General features: G+C 39.9%; 1 long non-coding RNA gene across 1 annotated transcript; it reads left to right on the plus strand.

The window, feature by feature from the left end:
• The first annotated feature begins 7382 nt into the window (after positions 1-7382).
• On the plus strand, positions 7383-20635 carry LOC139600292 (uncharacterized). The gene is made up of 5 exons (XR_011682472.1): positions 7383-8403; positions 9497-9606; positions 12460-12495; positions 17909-18040; positions 20052-20635. It is a non-coding gene; the product is annotated as an uncharacterized lncRNA (long non-coding RNA).
• Positions 20636-23802: the final 3167 nt, after the last annotated feature.

Genomic DNA, 23802 nt, shown 5'->3' on the forward strand with positions numbered 1-23802 from the left:
ATATATGTAGGCAAGATTGTTCATGAATGATACCACCTTCATTCAATTAGATGTGTCTTAGAAAATGGCTCTGAAATGTTCTCAAAAGTGAGACTGTGCTCTACCCATCTAAGGAGATGACTTCTGTCAAGCCATTGATTTTTCTCAGCCCTCTGAATGATGGCTTGAGAGTTTTTGCTGTGCTGTAATTAGCCAAGGAAGGAGCAAATAGCTTTTAAAGTTAGCCCATACAGGCATTTGCTGTTTGTAATATGCATGAAAATTAATTACACTTCGAATTTACTCAACACAAAGAGAAGCTAGTGAATCACAATTTGCAGTTCATTGAATAAATGTCAGTTATTGATTTCTGTGGTTCAGTACTAGTGAGGTAATGTCATGTTTGCTACTCATTAGAGGTGACACAGCACAATATATCATAAAATGTAATTAGGGGAACATCAATCATTTAAAATATACAGCCAAGATTGAATGTATTGTAGTGCACAGAGAAACGAAAGGACTCATTAACAGCAAAGTGTAATGTGACAGCAAGAGAGAGTCTGATTTTCAAAAAAAGGAATCTTTCAGTGTGTTGAAGATCATGACAAGCCTCTTCTTCATATTTTAATTAAGATTTTAATCTGATTCTGTTTCTGCTGCTAGAACAAATGAACTTTCATGCATGCCATTTTGTCAAAAATATTTATGATAATGTTCATTAATTGTTGATTAATAAAACTTCTGATTAAGGTTCTTTTAAAACTGGTCAAATGTCTTTTTGAATGGGGCTTTCAGCTCATCTTTGCTGAGATCTAAAATGTGATTGTTTGATCATAACTTACACCAATAAATCTTTATGATTTTTCGATATCTCACTTGGAAAGACAGAGAACCAGAACAATAAAAAGCAGGGAGGGAGGAAAAAAAATCAAAGATTTACTTTGCTGTGAGAGAATTTCTGCAAGGAGCTAGTGGTAAAAAGAAAAAAACAGAGGAAAAGCTAGCATCATAACACCCTTCCTAACAGTCTTTTCTTTAGCAAATGCACGTAGAATTTCAGTAAGGGCGGTTCTTACAGCTCTGTAAAGCATGATTTGAGTCTGTGAGTTGTTAGAAATGCTTGAAAAGTTGAAGGCCTGTAGAGTAGGCTAATTTTAGCTCCTTGTGCAGTGGAGGAATCCAATTCTTGTGAATTGTGGAAAATGATCCTTTTACCCTTGCCTGTAGAGCCCCTCATCTCTTCCCTCATAGGCTGTTCTTTCATCTGGGCTGCCAGGTTGAAACAACAGCAGAGAAGTCTCCTAGGAGGAGAAACACCACCAAGTAGCCTTGCTAATTCTGACACTTGAAAAGCTTTAAAATTTTCCTTACCTGAGAGAGCAATGGATTTCACAAGTAGCTAGTTTTAGGAAATGTGGCTCTGTGAGCAAGGGCCTTATTATGCCACATGCTGGATAGGAGGCAAAGATCTTCTCTAGCAGAGAATTTTTTTAATGATCCTTAGATATTCAGATCCTGAACATTATCTTAATATGAAGCAAACTATACCAGCATTTCCATTCACACTGGAAGTTGTTAGTTCTCAGATATCATTCCTTGTTCTCTCTACTTTTATCAAAAAATAGAAAAAAATTGGCCTCAACGGAATGGCTAAAACATTAATTTTATTTGCAAATATATTCCTTCTCTTTTTCTCTGTTTCTTTTCTCAGGGCTACATCTGTGTTGGCAGCTTAACTCATTACTGAACTCCAAAAAGTTTCTTAAAAAGACTTAGTCAATGCTCCCATGCCCCAATCCCTGCCCCCAGACACTTCTGCTCAGTTAAAATTTAAAGCCAGAGCTAGGAGTCCTGGCACCAAGCCTGTTGGAGTTAATGGAGCATCTAGAGGATGCTCTTAGTCATGTGGTTCTCTTTAGATAGTCATGTGAGGAACAGGGAGTTAGGCTCCGTCCTTATGGGTCCCGTCCAACATGAGATATTCTATATATCTATGATTCCATGACCCTGGCTCTCTGGGAACACTTGGGTTGGTGTCAAGCCTTGAATTCATCCCTCTGCCAGACTTTTTCTGTAGATGCAAAAACCTCCAGGGCTTCAGTCCTAAACCATGCCATCTGTAGGCCATGTTTTATTTACATGAAATTCAATCCTAGTACCCATATCTGTGCAAAAATGCCCTTTTACCTGTACCACCATGCCCTTTCTCCACCCTTTAGAAGGAGCCGTGCTCCCACATTTTCTATTACAAGTTTTTCAGAAACTTGCTGGTTCATGTTGATATGCCCATGTCTCTGAAAAGGAGAAGGTACCAAAGTGGGAAGAAAGCAGACTGTAGGACTGAGGGAAGTAGGTTGTAGTGCTGTAGGTATACAGACCCTTCCCATTCCAAGCAGCATCACTGAGAAATGGACTTTTCTCAGCTCTCTTGACTCTCAGACAAGTCCTGCATCAGCTGGGACTTGTCACTGTTGCAGTCTTGATAGGGCTGATGAGTTTTTCTCATCCTCCCTTTTGCTTCTAGCCAGAACTTAATCCTGTGGTGTTCCTGAGTTGCCTAACAGACAGATTTTAGCTGAAAGCATAGGATGAGCATTGGCTGCCTATGAGTTCAGTGGCTCCTCTGTTAAGAAGAAATAGAAGCCACATGTCCCACCGCCCAGTAAGATGCTTCTAATTCAAATATACCCTCCAAAATTCAAGCATTTAGTAATCATTAAAGAGTGAGCATTCATTGTGCAATAAAAGGGGATAAGACAAATAAGATCTAGTCTCAGAGTTAGTGGCCTTGAGAGTGAGTTGATAAGAATTTTTTTGGAACAAGAGGTGTATATGGGGCATGACTGATGTGTAGGGTTACTTGGGGGAGAACAAGTCTGAGTGTGTTCATGCAGAACGATGCAGGAGAAATTCCACTGTGCCTGTTCACAAGGGAGAGACTTGGGTTTTATGATGCACTGGGGACCACTGGCTGTTACTGAGGTCTTAATGTACTTTTGCCCTAGCATTGAAATTGTCCACATTTAAAGGGCTACAGCTTGAGAAAGAAAGTTACAGAAATTTCAATATATTGGATATAAACTAGGATTAAATTGGCATCCTAGTGACTCTTGTTAAGAGTCTTTCCTAGGACTACAATAAAACCACAACCACCCCATATTTCACTTTTTTTTTCCTAAGCTGATTCTTTTTTTTTTTTGTCAGATATTCTGGAATATTTGATGCTAAGATGGCAGACAAAATTTTAACAAAAATTTCCAGGTTGAGTGAAGTAAGTTTTAATGTGCAAAAGTTTTGTTCAAGCAGAATTGGAAATTCTGCAAGATCTGCCTTTAATTTATCTATAATACTATTTTGCATTCATGTGTAATATATATCTGCATATTGGTCAATAATGGTGCAGAAAGAACTAAGTAAATTGATTGCTTATACAAATTCAGGCCCAAGACAGTAATTGCATAATTAATGTGTATTACACAGCTTTAGCTGAAAATTTACAAAGCTTATCTGCTTAGCAATATACATTTAAATAATGTTTCAGAAGTCCAGGAAGACACTACAGCATGTGAACAAAAAAGCACTAATCAATGCCTAGCTGAGTTGAAAGCACAGCCAGACTGTATGAATTTATTTAAAGCAATCGACAAATGTGCCCCAGCACTTTCTTACAAAGTTAGCCATGTAGAGAACCTTTGTTAGCTTCCTTTTTATCTTTATTTTCAAGTGAAGGGAAAAATTAAAGAAAGCATTTAACTAAATAAAGAAGAGACAGCAAATTAAAAAAAAAAAAGGTTGAGAGTCAGCCAGTCTTTCTGTACCATTCAAGAAGCAGCAGACTGAAATTGGCAGCTGGCCACCTTTCTCCATAGGTGAAGGCAAGAGTCTGAGCTCTACTGAACAATGAATTTTCCTAATGCATCAAAATTACAAAGGCATCTATGCTAAATAACTTCATCTTGGAAGCATGTGGAGGCTTCAAATGCGTAATTACCTCCCACAACTGTTCATTTCGTAAGGGAGTCCTCTGGTAGTGTACAGTACAGTGAACATGAATAGTCAGTCCTGGTTGTGAGAGAGATTTTTAAAGATATAGTTTGCAAGGTTTGATATAGTTTGCAAGGTTTGATATAGTTTGCAAGGTTTAGTAATTCTGAATGCCCCTCTCTCTATGGACAAATGGATGAATTGTAAAGCATTCATTCAACTGCTAAGCATAGAACCAAAAAGGGAGAGGTGTCAAGGACACAGGATTTTCTATGACTTTGGTCTTGGACCAAGATATCAGATTCTGCCATTGTCAGGAAAGCATAGGATCACAGCATAATTCAGCTTTGCAGACACCTCTGGACATCTCTAGTTCAGCATCCAGTCGTTGGTGAGACTGAAATGTCCAATGCTGCACGATGTTTGAAGGGAGAAACTGGACATGAGAGAATTTGATAGGCACTGTGCAAATTGTCTGAAGTATAGAGGGATTAATCTCAGGTAACATTAGGCCCCTTATGATTACCTTAATTTTAGCAAGTCACTCATGGTCTCTCTCAAAGGAGTAGAGATTCTTCAATAAAACAGTACATAAATATTGAAGACAGATTACATGAATCTTCCAGGTTCTCAATGGATGAAACTTAGGCAGCTATCTGAGAATGGCTGCCTAAATTTTAGATAGACAAAGTCAGGTGAAATGAGTCCCATGTGTGATATTAACCTCCATGAGCATAAAGGAACAGAGGCTTTCTGTGCCAGCCTGTTTGGCTGGAAAGGAATTAGATTAAGTAATAAATTAAAAAAAAAAAGAATTATTGACATTAAGGTCGATGGTGTTTGATTATTTAGAGTTCGATACATTAACATCTATTTCTTGTTTACAGTATAGAAACTTTTTGGAAGCTGCTGTTCTGCTGGGTATTAATTTGAGAATTAGGTTCACATGATGACTAGATATTACCCTGGGATGTTCAAATTTAATTGCCTTTATTCTCACACAGGAGCAAGGCAAAGAGTAGCCAGGCGGCTTAGGATGTTGGAATATGGGACTGAATGAAAGAACATTATTTTCCTTGTCATCAGGTTTTAGAACAGCAAGAGGAGATGAGAGACAAATCAATGTCTTACAATTGCAGTCTACAGTCTCCCTCCTATCCTATTCCTTAAAATGGATTTTGCACTAGATATACAAGCCTGAAATGTGCTAAAAAAAGACCATGGTGACTGGAAATGGTAATCTGTGTGCTTTCTCCATTTTTAAGGGCACCAGTGCAAAGCAATATTTCACCTGAGATGGAAGTGAAGATAGAAACTTATAAGCTTACGTGATTTTGTGTCAAATTTGCTGAGTCCCCTGCTGAGATGTGGACAGCTTTCTCTGTTATGTGATGGAACACAGAGGGCCAGAAGCAGAGAGAGCTTAGACCTTTCTCATTGATATTTTGCAATCTGAGCTCAGTGACAGCCAAGTAACATTTTACATAGCTTCCCTCTCAGCATGTGGATTTTCTTCTTTCTTTTTTTCTTTTTTTTTTTCCCCCTGTGTTTGCTGTTAATTTCCCCCTCCCACTTATCAACAATTGCCAAAAACATATTGCTTGATTTAAACTGAGAATTTGCTCTTAGAGTTGTGGTATTACCAGCCTCAAAAAGTTATAAAGAGTAATTTGGAAGTCAGACTTCAAAAGCCACAAGAATTTGTCAAGATAAAAACCTTCCATTGTATTCTTACTGTATTTCGTTGCATTCTATTATATTATTGTATTTACTTGTGATTTATTTTTAATTCTCAGAATGTCATACAGTCTTCTAAATTTCTGGACAAAGGTCAATCTCCAACTTCCAGCTTGAGTTTGCCTACTCTCTCATGCTCACATTCACCTCTCCCAGTAATGTGGATTCTTCCTTATATCCTCTGCCTCATACTCTGTCTGCTGGGAGTCATAGGCCCAGACATAGCATTTGTTCAACACCTTTATTCTCTCTCTGTCCTGCCAGTGAATTCATTGTGTTGCCAGCGTTGTACTCCAACTAGAAGCCCCATATTCAACTCTGAATATTCTGATCATCCAGTTTGGGATTTGTCTAACCAGCTGTTGTCTTCTACAAAGTACATGTAGATACTGGAGCTAGTCAGCATCTACAGATTTCAAAAAATTAAGGAGAAATACAAATTGCACATTGTCTTAAATCTCGCAGAAAAAAAAAAAAAGGGTGAGATGAATCTTGTTTTGCAAACAAAGTTTTCTTGGAACAGCCTACTAAGAAAGTCCAGAGTGACAGACTCAGATGTATTGCAAAAATCAAAGGAAAGGCAATATGGACTCTACCTTTGTAACTTGTAGCACTTCTCAATCATTTGTTTTTCTCTTTTAGCATTGGACATAGAGGGAAGACATCTGTAATGATAAATCTAATTCAGTTTTTATGAAGGAGATGAGAAGAAGAATCAATATAGATGTGACGATACTTCTGAGGAAAATAATTAGTTAAAGAGAATTCTGAATGGATATGGAAACAAAGGACTGACTCCCTCGAAACCAGAGAGTCATGTAGAAGATACACATAGAAGTCTGCTGGCTGGCTTGCTGAGAAAGGAGTGCTTCATGATTTGTCTGGAAGTGCTGCATGGCAAAGATACTATAACTTACCAAATTTTTTTTCTTAGAGCTGCAGGAGGAGGAAGCTACAGTGATTTGTTTTTTTTTAAAAACACTTTGTTTTCTTTCTGATTAATCCCTCCAATGTAGGGGAATTTTAATATTTTTCATGACCTTACATGTGAGTCCTAGATGCAGAGATTCCCAAACATACAGACACTGGTGTGCAAGCCAAGGTGTTCTTCTATTATACTTGGCAAAACAAATCATGAGGAAGTCAACTGATTAGTTGTATAAACCTGTGAAACTCAAGAACCAAAGCCCTGGACTCTTATGTCTCTTTGACCATAGTGGCTATTAGTTAAAGAAATAGCTGTGCTTATATTTGATAGGCACCACAGAAATATTTAAAAGAGTTAAATTCTTTATGGGACAGGCAAAGATGAGAATGTGCAATCAGTGTGTCTCAACCATGCTGAAAATGCCTGAGCAGAGAAATGTCCTGGAAATCCTGTATCAGCTACTCTTCTGAGGCCTGTCTCTCATGCATGCAATTATTTAGGGCTTTGTTTAAAATAGCTGGAAAAGCTATAAACACAGCTCCCAATGTGAACCTGGCAGGTACACCCAACAGCCAGAAGGAGGAATGTTAAATAGCATCTACCCAAATCCCTAACTCCTGTGAAATTCAAATGCTGAGGAGAAAATCGGGAGCTTGATGATTAAACGTAGAGAGCTGTCATTGCTGCATTATATTAAAATAACTTGCCTCTAGCAAGCCGCTACTATTTCTTCCTTTAAATCTGTCACTTTTGAGGAGCCTGTTACTCCAGCTGGCTGCATCAGTAGCTTTGGAGCTATGTAAGTTTTACAGTGAAGAGGGCACTTACAGAGAGACTTTTCATGAACAGTAGGGGACCCATTAACCACTGAATAACCACTGCAATGTGCAAGTTATATTTTTCTGTGACTTAATAGGACTCATGACAATCAGAAACATAAAGCAGAAATGATTCTCAGATGTGTTTTTAGACACAGCAAGTCTCCAGGCAAAATGCAACTTATTTGTTTATGGATTACTGTCATTAATAAACAGATAGGAGACTTATTACTGCCTCAAGCCACAGGACTTTTAATGATGTCCAGAGCAGATAGCTATTAAAGCTGTGAATAGTAGCACAATGAACCTGGCCTGAATGAGCAGAGGGAAAGGAATAGCACGTCAATGGCAAAGTCCCTTACACTCAGAGAATGAGCAGAGGTTTCTCATTATAAAGACTGCTCTTTCTTTGTAGCCTTTGTTTCTCTGAAGCAGACTCCAGTGTCCTCCAATAGATCTCCATTAAGTTCATGTTCTTTTTCTCGAAGCTAGAGGCATATTCTCTTCTACTTGACCTCGGGGATTTTTCTTTCCTCCACAAAGGGCAGCTTTAATACATCTTTGTGAGAAGCAAGTTTCCTGTCACATGAAATTTTGTGCCTTAAAAACTAACCAGGACTCTCTTTTCTTTCTGCAGTGAATTTCTTTATTTTAAACATATATGTTTTTCACATCCCAGCTGTGTGACTGGATTGACTGGGCTATGAGACTATTAGGTAATCTGGGGATAAGTATCTGCACTTCCTTTAAATTTTTTTTTTATATAGATCTGTGACATAAGCATTTCTTTCTTCCTCAGGGAAAAGGCTAAAAATTGTAAAAATAGTTAGCTTTTTTTTAGTAGACCAGAGAAGTGGATTCAGTTGCCATGTTAATTTAGGGGTCAAGATGACTCAGATTCAAGGCTCTCATCCATTGAATATTTGGGCTCTGTTATGTGGTATGAAGAATAAGGTAAGTACCCCATGTGCAGATGCTCTCTTTTTCCTGTGTTTTCTTGCATCTCATCCCCAGAAACAGCTTGTCCCCAGACATTAGTCTCCTACCTCTTTTCTCTGATTATGTTTCCTGTTGAATTGGTGGGTGTACAAGGAGCACGTCCCTCCTCCCAAGCGTGCAGATTCCCTCACAGCCTGGAGCTTGCTGAATGGCCCTGAAAACTGTGCAGATGAAATTTAGTCAATGTAGAAATTATTTGCATGCATTTTGAGGGCATTTACATGCTTGATGTGTATTTATGCTTGTGTGAATGTTTGTCGCATGGATAGGCATGTCATGTTCATTCAAACAGCACTTCTGTTGAAGGTGGCTGTGAAATTAAGGGCCCTCAGAGTTCACTAGACTGGGTAGGGATAGGCTAGATGAGGTATGTGCAGGATAAAGAGGACCTGAAATGAGAATGTCCTGGTTTAGGAATGGTGTTCTTCAGTTTAGTACTCCTTCAAAAGCATGTGGTGCTCCCCCTCCCTCTTCCAACTGGAGGCACAAAAAGCAAAGGTTGAGATGAGAACAATTTAATGGAAACACCACCGAGATGAGAAAAATGAACTGTAGCACCAACAATATTAACAACAAAAGTATGTGAAAGAGACAGTGATTCCTATACAAAACGCTCACCAAGCCCAACCTGACCAGATCACAGCCAGGACCATCTGACCCCAACTAGTCCTTAAGCCAGGCTTGCTCAACACCAAGGAACTCTTTCCCCTGGAAATGAGAGTCCCTTCTCCCTGCCCCAGCAATGAATAAGGCGGTATAGAATAGCTCCCTGTCTTAGCCATGCCCCCTCCTAGCTACTGCAAAAAATAACCCTGTCCTGGCCAGAAGCAGATAAGGGAAAAAAGAAAAAAGAGAAGGATCATGTCTCTAAAACATGCATGTTTGTATGGTAATGAATAAAGCTTATGAACTTTGTGAAGGGCAAGAGAGACAGGGTGTCAAGGAGCCAAGGGGTAGGGTGAGAGAATCTGTGATTTTTCTTTCCATAACAGAAATGAGTTGAAGGCACCAGTGAAGAAGCTACAGCTCCTCTTTATGGCCTCCCCAGGTGACAGAGCACACAGAGAAGGCATAGAGCCAAAGGAAAGTCTGAATCATAGGCCAGCTGCTCTTTCCTCCAGAAACCCTTGTGAGTGTATCATCCCCTAATGGGAAAAGGTAAGTAACATGGCCAAAAAGGGTAAAGTGGAACATACAATTACTGAGGATATGGTGAAAAGGAGTTTTCCTGTGGCACGTTTTTCTGCCTTCAGCTTTTTCTGCCTCTGCTTCTTGTTAGGGTGCTGTTTCTTCCATTGCCAAAAAAGAGCCATTGCAGGTACCTTCTTTCTTCACATTGACATCTGGAGACTTTGTTTTAGGACTTTTCTAAAGACTGGGAAGGACTACGTGTTGTCTCATAAAGAAAATGAAGCAAGAGCTAGAAGCGGAGGTGTGAGATACCAATTCACACCTCATTTGTGCTCTAAATGGAGCTCATGGGACCTGTTTAAAAATTCTGAATGTTATTTTTTTCAATGCCAGAGTTTATAAAAATGTTTATATTAATTAAAGTCCTTCTAAAATATCGCCATTAAAGTTAAATGAAGTGGAATTGAAAAGAAAACATCCCATAAAATGCTAAAGGATAGTTATCTTACTGCTTGTCTATAATCAAGAGTGTATGTGGAAAATATATGATATTTCCTCTAAGTCTTGAAAAATAATAACAGCTTGTGACTTTTCTAGTTACTTTTGATCTTATTAACTGTTTAAGAATGTTTCAGTCATCTACTACAAACAGAAAATTGTATCTTTACGCAGTACACGCCTTAGTCCATGTCACCTAGCTTGCTACGAGATGGTGAGGGTGGTTTGTAACTAATTAATGAGTCTGTGTTGTATTTGCTCTAAAATCATATCCATCTGTGTAGATGATTTCAGTGAATTTTAACAGGGTCTCTATAAGATGTTATTACTTCTGTCATGCAGAGACAACTATATAACAATTTGCATAATTGTAGATGGAGGAAAATGTTAGCCTGCATATTTAAAACTGTTATATATATTTCCACCTCATTAAAGAAAATCACTGGAGCTAGGTAGCATACTCAAGTTGGAGATCAGGTGGCAAAGAATATACATTACACAATCTAATTTTCTACTGTTAAAGAGTTCCAGCTGAACAAAACCAATAGAACTGACCTTGCCAACTGAAAAAGTTAGAAAACTCATTTAAAGAGTGCTTCTGTGAAAACACACACGTTTCTCTCTGTCATTGTACCTCTGACCTTGGGGATCAGTCACATTGAATGTGCTAAAGAGATGCTTTCATGAATAAGTGATGATAGGCTTTAATATAATTAGGGATCTTTGTAGGCAGAGAGGGAAGAAGGTTACTGTATTTGCAACGTGAAAACAGAGGGACAGATTCACAGAGGGGATGCATGTACTCAAATCTGTAGTTTAGATCTTTTCTTCTTCTGCCTAAATCTGGTATTGTGTAAATTTTTGCTGGTGAGCATTTGTGGAAGTGCTCAAGTCTTGACAGCTCTGAATGTCTCAGCACATACTACATGCCGTAACCTTGGCAGGACCTGCAAGGAGGCAGATTCTGCTAATATCACACTTGAGATTTAGCCCTGATCTTGTGGCTGCTTCAAAACACTTCTGAACAAGGTCCTACATATGAACAAACATATGTACTTCTGGCATGCTTTTTGTACTCCAACGAGTGGGAATACAACTTGACCCTCATATTAATTTGGATCAGATGCTTATTCTTTTTCCATGTTTCCTTGATAAAAGAACAGTTTTCAGTGGTGGCACAAAAAAGAATGACTGGAAACAAATTAAGGAATTGAACCTTGATTACCTATGTTTCTTAGCTCTCTCCCTGGCTCTGTCTGAGAGTGCTCCAGTCAGTTCTCTGAAGGACTGATGTGTAAGAGGCTAATCAAAAACATTGTGAACTTCATCCTTGATCTTGGGGTCAGGAGTGCTTCCTGTACCTTTTTAGATGGTTATTACAGACGTAATTTAAAGTTCTAACTAAAATCTTCCAGAGCAAGGATTCTTACAGGCACTGGTAGGAATTACACCTGGTAAAGTGGTGTGCAGGGGCTCCCTGCTGGGCAACAGAGTTTGAGCTCTGTAAGGTCCTACAGGGTGTCCTTAGCAATTTCTTGATATAGACAGAATTGTCCAGATCTTGCATGGAGCTTTCCCAGTTCTCTCCCCAGTTTTAGCCCAGGATTAGGAAGCTACAAAACTGCTTAGAAGTAGAAATCTCCTGGATAATTTCAAATGACCTTTGGTACCTGAAGATTGAGAATCAGTGCTGGAGAGAGATGCAGGCTCAAGACTCAGAAACTATACATCCCTCTCAGGTTTGATAGGTTCTGTGGGCTTTCAGTTGCATGTACCATGTCAATTAGCAGAAGTCAATCAGAGGCAGATGAAAGCATTGACTTTCAGTTTGGGGCCTCCATCATCTGCTCACTGCACCTCACCTGTCCCAGAGGGATGTGAGAAGGCAATTAACAAACAACAGCAGTTGCATCTTCTGAAGATGACCTAGAACCTGAATGAAGATATCTAATAAAAGCATGCCCAAGTTCATCATCTCAACTTCTGGTATAACAGAGATTCTTCAGTATCTTCACTACTAATTTTGCACTGAGATTTAAAAATATAACAGGGATTCCATATTTTTTATGAACTGTATATTACAATCCAAATTTAAAGGAATCACACTTTTACTATGCTATGATTTAACTGGAAATGTGAAAGACATGATTTTAATCAAGAAAGGTTTGAAAAAGTCTCCCAGTGGGTAGTTTTTTTTCAGCAGGGAAAGCAGAAGAAATAAATTTCACGCTCCTTTTGGTGCAAAATATGTCTGGCATTAAAAGTTTTGAAGTAGGCTCCATTGTATATCTTTGCGTACTGTAAAATGAGGCAAAATTAAAATTCAACATGCCTATAAACTATTATTTTGTGATCACTAATTCTCATTAATGTTTTTATTAGGTTGCCATGGTCCTCCTACAGTCCTACTTACATCAGGTGAGTTTGGTGAAAAATGAATGTGGGAACAGATATTTGTGAAGGTTGCAGGTTTTCTTGCAGGGGTGGAACTGGTATTCAAATAAGCAGTGCTAGGCAAATGGATATTATATAAGCTCAGTGAATCATGGAAAGTGATGAATGCTATAACACTTAACTCATTACACCAGGAGAAAAAATAATCAGTTAAAAACATCTGACATGCCAAATTTCTTTCAAAACACCCAAATGCATTTACTATACTTTTAACACATTTTGTAGATGTACTTGGATACATCATCCAAGTATTCCCTTATGCACTAACATGTTTTTCAAATAAGAAAGCTGAAAAAGGAAGGGGTTTTAATTACTATTAACACAGGCAAAGTAGCAACAGTGCAACATGTTGACACTGGAAAACAAAAGATTAATCATAGTCCCTTTTGTTTGCCAATACTGCTTTCCCTTGTGGTTTTAGCAGATGTGTGTGAAAAAATCCAAAGGCACTTTGAGGCAGTGGTAGTTTTGTCACTGATTCAGTACCATTACATTTTCTCTGTGATACTTATCATTAGATAAAAGCACTGAGTTGGGGCAAACTGATTGATCAAGGTCACTGTAGAAGTATTTTTTGAAATACAGGCAGCAATGTCCTAAAATGGCAAGCAAAGTTCTAGTTCTGTCATTTAGATGCATGAGCAAAGCTTCAATAAACAGGAGGAACAGTGAACATTTATAAAACTCCTGCCCTGGGTCTGCTGGTGGTAGTCTCATTTTTCAATACAGGGCCCTGAAAACTCAATGCTAAGATGCTTCCAAATGAATTTTGATTCTGCAAGGAGCTACTCACCACAGGAATGATTTGTCTTTACTCTGACTTGCTCAGCTTTGTAATGCTTCACCTTTTTATTCTGTAAGCTGTCCCCAAGCAAAATTGTGTGGAGTCTGTTTCAAATCCTCTCTCTCTCAGGCAAAAGTACTTTGAAGACAAGAGAGGTGATAACTTCAGTTTTTGAGAGAAGACTATCTACATCTTTGGTTCTGTGCCAACTTTCTTTTCATCTCAGCGTCTCCAACAGATATGGACGAACTAGATGTTTCCATAATGTCCAGAATGACAATTTTATATCTATAGATTCATCAAATACTCTCAGGAGTTCTGCTCAGGGACATGAATTTGCACATGCTGCCTGCAATACAAGCACAGAGTAGAAAGACAGCCCTTTCCCAAATAGTATTGTTTATAAAAAGAAGTGGTTAAAGTAAAGTGGGAAGTACAAAGGGATGATATGATAAAACTGAGGGAATCTTGAGGGAAAATGAACTGCAAAGAGGTTTTCCTAAAAATTATGGGGATTATTCCACAGTCATGAGGGAGGCACACATGAAAGTGTGGCAGCTGTTACTTGAAAATGTAGCACAACTGGCTCTGAGACTGAGCATCAGACAGGATAGGATGATGGTGGTGGCTGGTAAGAAAGGAAGTAAGGAATGAAAAACTCTTTTTTTCAGATTATGCCTACTCTCAGATGAGGCTCAGAGTCTTCAGTGATTGTTCTCCTTCTGGTGCAAAGACTTGCATTCTCACCCATCCAGTGGTGCAACTTCAACAGTGAGGGAGGCCAGTCCCTTGTGCTCACTGCTGGGTAGTCCACAGTGCTTGGAATGCCCTCTAAGGACCTAGGGTTTAAGATCTCCCAGGCTGAGGCTGTTTTCCCTCCAAAGTTGTGCTTCTGTTGGTACAATGGTTAAATCAAATTTCCAGTCCCTGAGGGTCACAGAAGAGAGGCTGGAAGCTAGCTGCATTGTCTTGGCTACCTGAAAGGGTCTGTCAGATAGGTGTCTTATTGCATGGTTCACAGCAGCAGGCTCTGAAGGTCTGGAGGGCTGGATTTGGGAAGGGCTGGAGCTCTGGTCAGATTTTCCTTATATGCCAGCACTTGATATTGGACACAATCATAATTCACTCCAGTTTCTAACTTAGTGGTGTGTGTTCTGTGCAACAGCCTTCTGATGGAATATCGTGTGAGTTATGGCTGTGTCCAATTGGGCAATATCAGGTGCTTAACCCTGGCTTAGCCCTCTGAGTGTGCAGACCATGAATGGTTTCTTTCCTTTCCACTTTTGGTATTACTGTTACATATAAAAACACCCCTCCTCCTTGACTTATTGACAGCTGATGCAGTTCACCTCCACTATTTCTTGACCAGAATGTTCCACCAGTTCATTCTCAACAGTCTGTGCCTTTGTGAGATCACATTTTAAATGGCAATGACACTGGTGTCACCAGTACCACCAAATGCATGACAAATTCCCACTGAGTGTCTATTGCTGAGTGAAAGTATTTCTTAGGATGAGTGTTGAGATGGATGAAAAGAGCCCTCACCCCCATACTGCAGGTGTGTTAGTTTGCCTAACTCATGTGCTCAGTGCAGAACTGTTTTCTTGGATTCTGCAAATGCTGATGAGTTTTCCATGGGAGTGAAGGCCCATGGCCACATAATCTCTTGATCCACATATACCTGTCTGTGTTATTGAGGCATCGCAGTTTTTAAAATGACATAATCTTATCAGTTTCTGAGAGCTTGCAAAGTCTTTTTGATGCTGGAATTAAAGAGGTATTTTTGCTTTATATTGCATGAGAGATATTTTTAATGTTAAGATAAAATGCCTTTTTGGTTTTTTTTATTTGCCTCTTTGACTTTTCCAATGACCTCTGAGGGACATTCAATGTCTTGGGTGATTTCTGCTAAGGGACATCTCATGTTTTAAACTTTCTGTATCCTGATAAACTGACTATCAAAATAAAGACTCCAGCTTTTCTGTCTGGCATCTGGCTGGAGTGTCCCTCATGTACAACACCAAAAGATTTTGGAAAATAGTGGAGCTAGGCCAGGCTAAGGATGAGAACTTTTGTTAAGAGCAAGACTATTATCATTATTTCCTGAGAAGAATTAGGTCTATGTCCAGTTCTATCCAGAAACAGAGTTGCACCTGATCAGTTGTGACTGTCTGGAGCTGTTTACCTCTGAGTACTCCTTCTACACTCTTTTGTACTTGAGAGAAGGTAGAATGGGCCTTTGTGGCTCAATTAACTTCAACAGGAAGGAGAAGGTATCTAAATTTTAGAAGAAAAACGCATTAAAATCACCCATTTATTTTCTTAACCATTAGAAGAGCCCTCAGGCAGTTGGATGAGATGTGAGCATCTGGTAATCTTTGCAAGCCTGAAGCTAAGGAAAGCTAAGCCAGAGAAGGAGGGTCTTTTCTTTTCTCGAATATAGAATGGAGCTCACACCACTCTTTTGTGAGCAGTGAGCCTCTTTTTCTGATCAGAGGCACACTAGGGAGCACTGCGAAATCTTCATCTGCCTCTAAGTCAACACATGCATAGAAGGCTGCCTGCACATTGGATTCCAGGAGGAATCATTACCAAAGTACATTTAAAAGATCTGAATCATCAGACCTGAATCTGAATTTGTTCGCCCTTAAGCAAGATGGCCTAAATGTTGAAAGCAATTTTGAAGGTAAGTATCTGAAAATCCCAGCAATTGACTACTTGATTCTTCAGGTATTTAGGCACTGAGTCCCAAGGGCAGTCCTTGTCTATGGCAATGTCCCTTTTCCCTACTTTTAACAATGTTTCTGAAATCCTGGTACGTGGTATGTGTACAAATAAAAATTACTCTCTTCATATTTACTGAGCTCGACAGGATGCATTTGTGATTTCGAAGCACTACTCAGCAAATGGTGGAAGAAATATGAAACTCAGCAAAACTGTAGATTATAAAATGTCTTTTGTTTATTATTGTGGCATACTACAAAGTACAGATCACTTGACTTCACAAATTATATTTGTCTTTGTAAAAAAGAGCTAGATCTCTCTGCTTTTAAAGCAAGCTTAAAGACCATCAATATTTTTTATCCTTCCAAAATCCCTTAAAGTTTAGATGATCCCATTAAGGGAATATAAAAATAACAACAAGCCAAAACTACAAAATAAGCAAGAATAAAGGGTACATTTAACCTGAAGAGAAATTTGCACAATGTCTTTTGTTTTGGTGCTGTTAAAATAAACAACAAATATATGTAGAGGTTTATATGTCACCTCAAATGATGGCAGCAAAGATTTCTATGGAGTCGCAGGACACTAAGCCTATTGAATCCACTCCAAAATGGCTAAGTAGCTTGTTGTGCAGCCAGCAGCAATAGATATTTTGATAAATATATATATATATATATATTTTTTTTTTTTTAATTTTTGCCTGCGTAGTCTCGGGACTATCCACTAGATGGCACTGTTTTTGCACGTCTGGAAGGTAAGCAAGATTTTTCCAGAGAAAAATCCAAGGGGCTGGTTCCATTAAATTCTGTTTTATATCACTAGATGGCAGATTTGAGCTATTTATGGAAAAAAACAAAAGCTTTAATGGTCTGTGTTGCTCCTTGCAAAAGCATTTTAATTTATTTTTTCTTAAGCCTTCTATATGTAAAATATTATACATAAACCAAAAATTGCTGGCTGAAAGAAAGGACTTTTGTTTAAAGCATTTGTTTCATCTTTTTAAATTACAAGCAGAAATATACAGGAAAGTAAGGGTCTATTAAAACCATTAATGAAAAGGGAATCAAAACATAAATGAGTAAGAGCACACTTCTAAAAACTATTTCCAGGTAGTGGCAATAAAAAAACCACCTTCTAACATATAAGAATACTTAAAAGGCAAAAATAGAGACATGTATCTTGATTTAAAAATATATGGCAAGGATACTTTTCAATTCTGTGATACTTTCAGCTTAAGATCATGAACCTGTCTTTTCTTTTTGTCTCTGTGAATCCTTTTAAATATATTTGCAGGGGTGAGTAAAGAGGGGTGCAAAGAAAATTATCACCTCATAACATTGATTTCAGTTTTGGATGTTTGTGCTCTCACTAGAGCAAGAAATCAGGAAAGTAGGCTTGGCTTCCCTAAAATCAATGAAAAGTGTTTTTCATGGAGCATCATTTTTCAGCCTTGCTGTCTTGAGGATTCTAACAATCACACCCAAAATTTATTTGTAAGGAAGCAGTGTGTCTACCTGGTGTGGGTAAAGTTCCAGCTACAGACAGCTGGGTTAGCTCTGGAGCAATAGGAGAATGGCCACAGTTCATGTGCTGCTTTGTCTATGTAAATTAACTTTCAAAGGGTTGGGTGGTGAAGTTGCTCCCAAGACCTGAGCTATTACCTCTGCAAGCAGTGCACCACAAACCAGAGCCAATCTAAGGACAGGAATTGGTCTTGTCCCCTCTGATATGCTACCATGGCAGCAGGGGCCGTCATCCACTTGGACTCCACAACTTGTTATTTTACTCTCAGAGTATTTTTACCTTTAGCTTCCAAAATGGTATAGAGGTCTCACACTTTATTTTAGTTTTTGTTCTGTTTTTTTTCAGAGACAGATATGCTGCTGAAACGGTGTCACCTTATGTAACAGCCCAGTGCAGTCACCCAAGAAGCAACAGCCCACACTCAGCTCCCACATTTCCTTGGGGAGGCTGCAATCCATGTCTCACTGCTCCTTGGAGGTACTGTGAACACCTGACTGTGGGGTGCTGGAGTGTGGAGTGTGCTCTCTTTTCACTTGTTCTGTGGATTGTGCACATTAAAAACATCACCGGTGTCAGAGCATGAACACGAGTGCATTTCCTGAGGGATGTGGGTTCTGGTGCTCTGCTAAGTGAGTGCATGACACTCTTCCCTTCTGCTTCCAGCACCTATGAAATTAACCATTTCCTATGTAGTGGAAAACCTTCAGGAAGAGGCTGAGGACTATAAGCAGCCAACCACCTGAGTATAAGAGCCTGTGTCTTTCAGACCTTCCCTTGGGATGTTGTTGTAAGCTTGAACCCTTTTAGGTAAGGTGGGGATTGAATGCAGGTCCCCTCTGTGATCTAGACCCGCTGTAACTACTGTGCAAAGGCAGGAACAGAAGCCTCCTCTTCTGGGTGCCTTTTCAAAGCAAGCTGTAGAAACCACAGTGTTTGATAAGGACCCTAATTGTGTAGGTGTGTTAGGTGAAAAACATGAAACTGAGAGGGAGTTAGAGTGGGTTTCTGAATGTTAATTGGGCTTGGGTGTGAGTTGGAGCTCATCAGGGCTGTCAGAACTGAAATTTTTTTCTGTGCAGACCCATAAGATCTTTAGGCACTGAGGGAAGTTTGATGCAAAAAGTATGTGGGTACTTTTATAATTAGGAGAATCCAGGAGAAACTAAGGAAAGGTTTTGTCTTTGCATCCTACGGCCCACATGCTGATTCTTGCAGACACCTAACAGCTCTTTTGGATCAGTCCTAAATAGTCAGCACAAGAACTCAGAAGAAATTGATCTATATGCCTAACCAGAACTGAGCAGACACAATTCTCTCTCTCCTACACACCTGGAAGCTCATGAAGACACAGGAGACTCCAGTGGGACTTGAGTTGCATGGGCTGGCAGAAGGATAGCAGAGATTAAACCAGAGTATTACACCTAGAGCAGACAGATTCCCTAAGGGATGTGTGTGTAGAATGGATTAGAGAAACCTGGATGAGAAACATAAAGTGCATAACAACTCCAGGCACATTACACTGATGCCTGCTGCTTGGGCAGGATAAACACAATTAGTTATACGTGCTGAGCTAATCTGGCAAATCCCATCCCAGCCAATTCACTAAAATTGCATTTTCCTGCTCTCCCTGCACTTGTGTAGAAATTCCCATGCCTAATTCTGGGGCCTTAACCAGAGCATCACTCTGCACAGAGTTGCTGGAGGGGATCATAGCAGGAGTTATGCCCTCACATGTTCTGCTTTTCCAACTTCTAGCAAATGCTGTCCCTGTCTCAGAGTGTCTCTGAGCTCCTGCAGTTCCTGCACCTCCCTCAGTTTTAGGACAGGCTCGTTTCAGGTTTTATTGTGCAAAAGATACGTGCTCAAGCTATTCACCTGAGCATCATCTCTCTAGACAAGAGACATTGTAACCTCCAAGGTGATGGTGCCTATCCAGTTCCTCATTTTGGACCCTCGGTTATGATAAGATGAATTTTCCTTTATCCCCCTTGATTATGAAGGGGGGTCAGAGCTGGCTGAGACAGGAAATTTAACTTTGAGGGTCTCACTGCTAGCTGAGGTGAATCCCATACTGCCTCTGCAAAGGAATTTGAAAACAAAAAGAATCCCTGAGCTGATAGCTCTTCTCCAGGGCTATAGGCACTTCTGAGGTGCTGCCCTCTGCTTCCTAAATTGCCACAAGAGCTTCATCATCACAATTCGTTCTGGAATTTCTTGGTTACGTTATAAAATCTTTCAAATTGGGATGGACCTCAGAAGGTCTGTAGTCAAACACAGTACTAACTAAAGGGCAGCTGTGGGCTCAGATTAGGTTGCACAAGGCTTTATCTAGCTGGGTCTGGAAAACCTTCTCTGGGCAACCACTTCCATGGGTTGATTTTCCTGAGAATGAGAAATGCTTTCCTGGTACCTGCTCAGCAATTCTTTCTCTCCTAGAGTGTACTATCATAAACAGCTTGTCTCCATCTTCTTGATGATCTCCTCACAGATGCTGGAGTATTCTGCATGGTCCCTCTGATGCCCTCTCTTCCCCAGCCTGCAAGATATCTACTTCTCACACACCAACAGGAGCTGGATTTCCACTAACCTCATCCAGGATGTGGAAGGACAACAGGTCTCCCCCTTGTTCTCCTGGAGGAGCAGTGCAAGAGCAGCATCTGAGAGACCAATTATTACGGGAATTATCTCTATGTCTGTTAGACTTCTGTTTTTTCTCTGTAAAATTTTCAAGCATAGGAAGCAAGGTCAGGAGTTTTCTCTGTGCTGTGTGCCCCAGTTGTGAGGAACCAAGCCTTGATCAAGACTAAGCCTTGTGGGTGTTCTGGCATCAGGCCTCCAGTTAGGAAACTGAAAAAGAAGATAGAAATGTGTTTTGAGAGATATTAAAGAGATATCAGTTCTTGATCCACATCCACTCTAACTCAGCTGACTCCTAACTACCTTCTTCACCAAAATGTACACCCGTATGAAAATTGCCATATCTTTGACCAGATTTGCATACTCAGAAATCGTTTTTTCTAGTAGGGTTCAACGCTCATGGTGTTTCTCCTGTTTCAGCAAGGCTAGTGTTTCTTCCAGCAGTGGGTCTCATTAAAGTGAATGGAAGTATATTTTCTCTCCTTTTGTATTCAGTACAAAGCAGCGTGGTTCTGACATGACTGAGTTTAAAATGAAGCAAACCCTAGCATCTGCATTTATGACAGAAGCTGCAGTTTGTTCTTGCCACTAGATCTCCACACAGCCTCAAGAGCTGACTGTAACCAGACTGCAAACAAGATTCGTGCACTGGTAGAGTTTAAATTTAGAGGCCACCTTGTTTTTCTCTCCAGTGTCACACCTGCAGCTCAAGTGTCACACCTGTGTCTGCAGCCTCTCTGGACAGTCAGCAGGAGGAGGTTACAGTCACAACCTCCTCTTTTCTGTGCTGCTTTAAACTGTCCAATCTCCACCTTTGGTGACAAATTTACACAGTAGCTCTAAGCTATGTGGGAGGTATTTCTGTCTGCTGTGCACATCTGTTTATACCCTGTCCTAGCCGGGGTGAAACGGCAACAAGGAATCTGCCTCTCCTGCATGTCCCCGCAGGCCCTGCACCAGCAGAGGAAAAATTCTCCCCCTCCTCTCTTTCATTTGCTGTTAGAGCAGTCCCAGCCTAGGATGTTAACAAGGGCTGGATTTTGTCTCAGTTTACTTATTTGACAAATGTGGGATTCCACTACTGCCTTGGCATTAAGCACTTTTTAAAATGTAAATTTCTCAGCTGCAAGGAATCACATTAAAAAAAAGAAGTATATTCAAAAAGCAACTGTCTAAATCAAAGACTAATTGGCTGCCAAATTATGGGTTTATGCAACTGCCTCATCACAGCTTGTTTTGCTTTTTTACCAGAGGTAAGTAAAAAAGCATCAGAAAACACACAAAAAAATTTTTGTTTTCCTTTCATAATAAAACATGTGATGTCACCCCATTTACTTTGAAAGCTCTAGCTAGCTACAGTAAAAATTTGTCCACCTGAGATTGCCTGTCCAGCCACAGGGAAATGGGAAACAATCCTGTGATTAAATCCAAACTAAAGGAAAACTGAGGCAAGGAGCACAGTCAGCAGCAAACTATTGAGCTTCTCAGGAATGGCAGCAGGTTCCTCAAGGATCTATCTGGGCATCATGTCTTCCTGCAGAGAGTTCAAAGCAGCAGCACTGAGATCATCTTCTCCTAAATGCATGCCAAAGCATTCAGAGATTCATGGCCTTCATGTACTGGGGATTGTTTTGGTGAATGCCCTCTGGGGCTGGGGCCATATAGGGACTGAGTATGCAACTGAAAGCTCTTGAAATCAAAGTGCAGTTCTTGGTTAACTTTATTGCTCAGGTCTCCATGGTGGCCTCAATCTCACACCCGGGGAACTTAATGGGAGGAAGAAATTAGTTCCTTGACTGATGTTCACAATCATACGGGTGAAATGCTCTGAACCACGACCCACAAGGCACTGGGGTTAATGTCAGACCTGAGGTGTATTATTCTGGGTCACTGTCTTTGTGGTTGACCTAGTACCGGTGTGGAATTTGGAAGCAATCTCCCTGGGATGTAACAGGAGTCAGATCACATTTTCCTTTCTTCTTTCTTTCTCTCTGTGACAGTTCCTCATCCTGCCTCAAGCTCTGTACTTGCCAGCCTCTCAAAAACATCATATGCAGCAGACTACCTGGATGCAGTGATGTTCTTCTCTATATGACCTTGCAATGATGTTTTTCTTTCCCAACTCATAACCAGGAGTTTTATCTTAATCCTTTGTTGCAATCTCAGCATGTGAATTCACACTTGCAATGAAGAACAAGGATTCCAGGTAAATTACAGCAAAACAATGAGAGTTTCTAGTAAAGCATTTACCTTATTTCTTCAGGTTTAATTTTTACCTTTTTGTCTAAGTTTTCCCAGTGATACGTGTTTTAAAGAGTAACAAATCCATTGCCACTGGGGAGCCATATACCCAGCTCTATGCTGCAGAATGATTACTCAGGAATTCCCATTAATAGTGGGGTAACAAATCTGATTCTCCTGTTTCAGCAGCACAGAACCTTACTAGAGGATTGGGGAAAGAAGACAGGGGGGGTGTGGGGAGTGTGGTGTGTATGGGTGGAGTGGGAGTGGGCAGAGGGGCAGAGGTGCAGAAAGTGTTCCCATTTTACCAGCACTAGGGCTTTGTGAAGCATTGAGGGTCTTATCCAGTAACAGGCTTGTGCTGTGTATGCACACACACTAACCCGGCTCAGCTTTGAAATATGCTCACTGGTAAGCAACAGCTTAGAAAGAGAAGGGTACAAATACCATTCCAAGAGCTTTTCCAACTGTGCTGCATCTTTGCTATGTCAAAAATAAACTGCAAAATGAAAGGATGAAGAATAAGCCTACCATTTTGTGTCCTCACCTCTTGAAATAAAAGAGTAGTTTTAAACCGCATAAAAATGTTCTGCCATGATGAATTACACATTTATAACCCTATTTAGTGAAGTATTTTACCTATGTAATTTTAAAACTGTCACTTTGACAAAAAAATATAGATGAGCAAGTTGGCCTTTCACATTTAATGTTTTCGTTCTTATTTGCAATTCACCAGGTTCAGCTTTGATTAAAGAAGTGGTATAAATGGAATGCATAATGGTTAGGACTTGAAGAACATATTACTCTGACACTGCAGGAAAAGACTTTTTCCTTTGTATAAGCAGATTTGGTTTCTTCACCTGAGAAACTTCTTGATCCTGGGCCTGCTGGCTTTATTACATCTGAAATGCATCTTTGACTCCAAATTTGCATAGAGTAAGGTGCTTGATTTAAAAAGGAGACAAAAGTCAGTGGACGCATGTATTTATAACACTTTCTTTTAACAGACTTCAGGGAATGAATCATCCTAGGAAGTCTGACTTTGAGTCTAAGATGAGGTGTAGCTGCTTCAAAAGATTTTAGGGTCAATGCTAAGAAGCGATCAGAAGAAGTTCTGCTCTGGACATAGCATGTCCTGTTAACAGGGTTTTTTCTCCACATCAGCTGCTGTGAGTGCTTGGCAAAAAGTGACCCTGAATTAGCTAAGAAGAAATATTTCTGTCTCTCTCCTACATGTCAGAGACACATTTTTTATGTCTTCAACCCATTTTTATCTGGAAGTCTCAATTCTTTCAGGCTAAGTTAAAATTTGGGAATACAATCCCCAAACAACCCCAAATCCCAAAACCAACCAAAAGAAC

Source organism: Agelaius tricolor, unplaced genomic scaffold (genome assembly GCF_023055355.1).
Source record: "Agelaius tricolor isolate 1412-34295 unplaced genomic scaffold, bAgeTri1.0.p SCAF_26, whole genome shotgun sequence".
NCBI classification, from domain to species: domain Eukaryota; kingdom Metazoa; phylum Chordata; class Aves; order Passeriformes; family Icteridae; genus Agelaius; species Agelaius tricolor.